General features: G+C 39.1%; 1 protein-coding gene across 1 annotated transcript in view; it reads left to right on the forward strand.

Annotated features, from left to right (window-relative positions):
• Positions 1-5,710, forward strand: part of LOC106873700 (calcipressin-2) — a 109,709-nt gene that overhangs the window by 79,722 nt on the left and 24,277 nt on the right. The gene's annotated exons all lie outside the window — the stretch shown is intronic.

A 5,710-nucleotide genomic window follows, 5' to 3' on the forward strand; every position in this document is an offset into this window, starting at 1 on the left:
GCGGCTCAGCAAAAGCGACCGATAGAATAAGTACTAGGCTTACAAAGAATATGTCCTGGGGTCGGTTTGCTCGACTAAAGGCGGTGCTCCAGCATGGCCGCAGTCAAATGACTGAAGCAAGTAAAAAAGTAAAAGAGAGAGTAAACAGATATATATATATACTTTATACAGATATATATATACCTTTAAATAACTTCCCTCATTTCTTTTTTTTTTTTTTTGCACTACCACCACACTCTCACAACCTTTACTACCACCACCACCTCAACTACAATAACCACTTTGATACCTTCCTTCAATACCACCATTATTACTTGCTTTACTTTGACTACTACTACTACTACCACCACCACCACCACCACCAACAACAACAACAACCCCACTGTTGCCACCGCCAGCACCCACCACTGTTGTCATTGGACCCAGGGAGGAAGCCTCTATGTGGCTGGTCATTCAACTTGCTAGAAATAGCAGCCAAATCTCCCTCAAATCCCAACCTAGTGTCCCAGGGAAGGTCACACTAGATAATATGGTGCTGGGTTCGCAGTACATAGGAAAGAGATGGGGATAGTCATGGCCAGAATGTCTTTGGATACAGATTTGCCTGATCAGAGCAAACAACAACAGCTAATTTGATATTGCAATCCTCACCACTGCCCTCTCCACCACCACCACCACCTCTATAGTCCACACTACCACCATCACCATCATAAGCCTCATCATCGCTGCTACCACCACTACCACCGCCACCATCCTAAATACCATCATCATTAACATCAACAACACTACAACCATTACTACTACAATGACAAAATGGTAATGACAGATATCACCACTACTACTACTACCACCACCACCACTACCTACATACATCCCAACCAATACACCACTATTGCTACTATTACTACTGCTACTACTACTACCATTACTTGAGAGCAGACTGCCAATACCTCAAAACGACCACCACCACCACCACCACCTCTACCATCATCATCATCATCATCATCAACAGAAGTTAAACTGTCAATACCATCAAAACTGCCGCCAACACCGTCAGTGATTGGCTTCACAGCTACCACCACTGCCACCACCACTGCCACCACCACCAAACAATCAGCCCCTGCCTATACCTTCGAAACATCTCCACCACCGACACCATCACATTTCTGTGTAACTTTTTTATGAATAACGACGTCTCCTCCTCCTCCTCCTCCTCCTTCTACCTCCCTCTCTTCCTCCTCCCTCCACACATGTCTCACCTTTACTGTTTGTTCAATCTTATATGATATAAGCTTAGCTGTGAGTAACTAGCTCAGTCACCAGCCAACACTCTTGCAGGAGAGAACTAGCGGATCTCTGTCGATTCTTTGTGTTGCTCTGAGTACTTTGGTACACCATCCCCTCTTAAGCTAACCTAATCCAACTCACTCCCTGACCAAGGTGGACTTAGCCCCACACTCTCTTTCCTCTAGTACACTCTACCTTTACCTATAACTCCCGTCTCCTACAACTCTGTCTCTCTCTCTGCCTCTGTGTAGAAATTGATAGACCAAAGTATAAGGGAATAAACTGAAGAAGGATATAAGAGAAAAAAAGGGGGAAGAAAGGATCACAACAACAACAACAAAAATAAGTAAAAAACAAGGGAAAAGGAGTTGTTCCAAGATCTTAGCTGTTTCAAACAGTACAAGAAGGTACTTTCACCATGCCCTGCACCACCTACGACGCACCTGCTTGCAGCAAGGTAAATTGTGTTCTTTAATGCAATTTTAAAAGAAACTAAATTCTTGGATAATTTCTTTGGTTCTCTAATTATTATCAACTCCACTTAAGTATGTATGTGTGTGTGTGTATATTAGTGCATTTGTCTATATATGTATATATGAAGTAAATGTTGTTTTTTTTTTATTCTTATACAAGAATGTTGTTGACAGTAACTTCAAAGTTTTGGTCGGCTAAGCCATCGTCATTCTGCCAGTCTGATGATGGCTTAGTTGGCCGAAACTTCGAACTCACTGTCAAATTATAAATTTGTACCCGGCAAAAGTATAGAGTAAGACACCAGATTGATGTAAAACTGTTTTTTATCATAAACATAAACACACTCATTAATATATATATATGAAGCTATACGTAAAACTTGATATAGAGGTAGAAAGACAGATATACATACATGTGTTTATGCATATACACCCAGATATATACATATACCTGTGTGTGTGTGTCTGTGTGTGTTTATATGTGTGTGTGTGTGTGTGAATAAATATATACACACATATATATATATATATATGTGTGTGTATTTATCTGTCTCTCCTACATATACTATTGACAGATGAAGTGATGATTGCCACAACATCTCATTTTACCTTTTACTTCTTTTGTATCTTAAGTTTTCTAATAATAACAGAAAGACACAGTGTCCCGGGGGGGAGGGGCTTACTCCCCACCCCCACCTCCACCTCAACTACTGATACCTTTGGGAAACCCATGAACATCACTGCATTGTAGTTGCCCTCCCTTACAAAGCAGGATGTGTGTTTATATATATATATATACATATACAAATTAAAAGGGTAAAGATTTATCAATTTATTAATTTATTAATAAATCAACAATTAATAATTTTTACCAAGCCCTTCGGTATGTAAGCACCATTATCGGTGGAGAACTTATTTAAAAGTTCCCATACATTTATAAACATAATTAAGGGATCAGCAAGCATTTGCTTCACCATATACCGAAGTTCAGAAATAGCAGATATAGCTGCTATTTCTGAACTTCGGTATATATATACATATATACATATACATGTGTGAGTACATAAGCATTTGTATGTGTGGGTATATGTATCTCTGTATGTGCGTGTGTGTCTGATATACCTTAACTTTCTCGTCTCCATCACCACCACTGCCACCACCACCACCACCACCACCACCACACCTGTTCTATAATAGTCATTCATAATGTTATTTAAATGTGTGTGTCCTCTGTGTTGTCCTTCTGTTACCTGAAGCCACAACTAGTACAGTGTCTCCATTCACATATTTTGCTAAACTCCGCCTCTTCTGAATTTAATTTCTCAAACTATTTTAAGAATTTAGTTTCTGTGTTTCTTAATTTCTCAACAAATGGTTTTCTTCCAGTGTTGTTGGATTTCTTTGTTTTCTTTTGTCTTTATTAGATTTCAGCCCATCGGATTTTTTCTTAATTGAATTTTTGCTAATTAAATTCATAAATAACACCATATATTTATGTCCTGCAAAGAAGCTGTCACTGTTACAGTTACAAACAAAAATAGATGCTCGTGTTTATGAATGTCAGAATTTTTCTTTTTAGCTGATTATTTTACAAATTCAGACTATTGTATTTCTTGGGAATTTTTGACATTCAGAAAATTTACACAAACCCACACATATTGTGTGTGCACATATGCATAGTGGTGGTGGTAGTGGTAATGGTGTGTGTGTGTGTATCAAGATATATATATTATTAGATGTAAATAAAAATGTGTGTAAACATGAATATACACTTTTACACATATAAATATAAAGCTAGGCTTTGATAACATTGTGTAATATGATTTCTGTGAGCTGGCAGAAATGTTAGCACGCCAGGTGAAATGCTTAGTGTTCTGAGTTCAAATTCCGCCAAGGTTGACTTTGCCTTTCATCCTTTCGGGGTCGATAAATTAAGTACGAGTTGTGTACTGGGGTCGATCTAATTGACTGGCCCCCTCCCAAAAAATTTCGGGCCTTGTGCCTAGGGTAGAAAAGAATATGATTACAGTCATAAATTTTAAATAAATATACAACACATATATATGTGTGTGTGTGTGTGTGTGTGTGTGTGTGTGTGTGTGTGTGTGTGTGTGTGTGTGTGTGTGTGTGTGTGTGTGTGTGTGTGTGTGTGTGTGCCTGTATATTTAGAAGTTTGTTTCCTAGCCATATGGTCTCAGGTTCAGTCCTCCTGCATGTCACGTTGGACAGGTGTCTTCTATTATAGCCTTGGGCCAACCAAAGACTTATGAGTGGATTTGATAGATGGAAACTGAAAGAAGCCCATCGTGTTTGTGTGTGTGTTTGTCCCCCACCACTGCTTGACAGCCAGTGTTGGTGTGTTTACATCCCCATAACTTAGCAGTTTGACAGAAAAGACTGATGGAATAAGTACCAGGCTTTAAAAAACATAAGTACTTGGCTCAATACATTCAACTAAAATTCTTCAAAGCAGTGCTCCAGCCTGACCACAGTCTAATGATTGAAACAAGTAAAAGATGAAGGAAAAAAAGACACACAGGTGAAAAACAAATGCAAAAAAGAGAGAAAGCAAACTGACTGAGGTGTCAAACAGGTGGAGAATTTTATGGAAGAAACAAGAAGAGGTTTTGCCAAGAATTAATTGGAAACAGGATTTGCCTGGGATTGAGATGAAGTTTGACTTTGTGCCAATAAGAGGTACGACCAATATCACTTTGCTAATGAGACAACTACAAGAGAGGTACTTAGATAGGTGTAAGTTTTGTACCTAGATTCCATTGATTTGGAGGCACCTTTTGGCATCCTTTCACTCTGTGATTTGGTTGTCACTTTGGAAACTAGGGAGAGATGAATGGTCTGTGAGGGCTTTAGAAACCATGTACAGAGGGGCAGTCAGCAATGATTTTAGCAACAAATTCAGCTTGCAAGTATTGGTCTGTCAGAACTTTGTTTACAGACCCCTTTTATTTATTATACCTCTGAAAACAGCATAATTTAAGACCATTTGATTCCTTAAGTACTCCAGTATAATGAAGACGTAGTTCTTCTGAAGAACTGAAACAATTCCTGACATGGAAGCAAAACCTGGATTTTAAGGGCCCAAAAGAAAAAGTTTTTGTAAGCAGGGAGATAAGATCCTGCTACCATCAGAGAAAGGGTTAAAGTTTGTTTGCAGTAAAGGAATTGGTAAAAATTTGCAGAAAAGTACCTCATGTAAACAGTGGGCAAAAGAGGTGCAGTGGGGGAGTGGGGCAGACACAAGGGGACTAACAGAGAAAGTAGAGAAGTAGCTACAGAGGTGGAAATAGGCCTTAAGAATATTTGAGAGGTTCACTCAAATGGCTAGATGTCCCCAGAGAAATAGTTGATTGCTTTTGTTTCCCAAATGATCTAATTTGCAATGGGATCTGGGGTAAAAGATGTTCAATAAGTCTAGTGACAGATTAAAAAGGGATTGGAAAATTTTCAAGGAGCCCAGACCGTTTTTGGCAATGAAGAACAGCTTCTCTCTCAAAGTCAAGGGCAGTTTGAATGTTATTTGTGTGTGGTGTTGGATTTTGGAAGAGAGTGAATGAAGCAAGCAGGATCTGCTGAATGTGGAATGATACAGAAGTACAAATGAGCTGAGATATAAGAGAGAATTTGAATAGTGTACAAGACAGAAGACTGTTCTTGAGCAGGAATATGGTGCAGTATGATGTGTATGGAAGACTATGGCAGCTTAAGGAAATGGTTGGCACTCAAAGTGAATGAGGTTTGTGGATAAGAGAGACAGGGAAAGACTCAGGGCATGGTAGCAAAGACTGATATCAAGATGCTACATATTACAAAAGGGATGATAAAGGGCCATATTGATGGGTGATATACAGTGGGCCTTTATCCATGCTACATCACCTCTCTCTCTCTTTCTCTCTCTCTCTCTCTCTCTCTCTCTCTCTCTCTCTCTCTCT

Source organism: Octopus bimaculoides, chromosome 2, assembly GCF_001194135.2.
Source record: "Octopus bimaculoides isolate UCB-OBI-ISO-001 chromosome 2, ASM119413v2, whole genome shotgun sequence".
Lineage (NCBI taxonomy): Eukaryota > Metazoa > Mollusca > Cephalopoda > Octopoda > Octopodidae > Octopus > Octopus bimaculoides.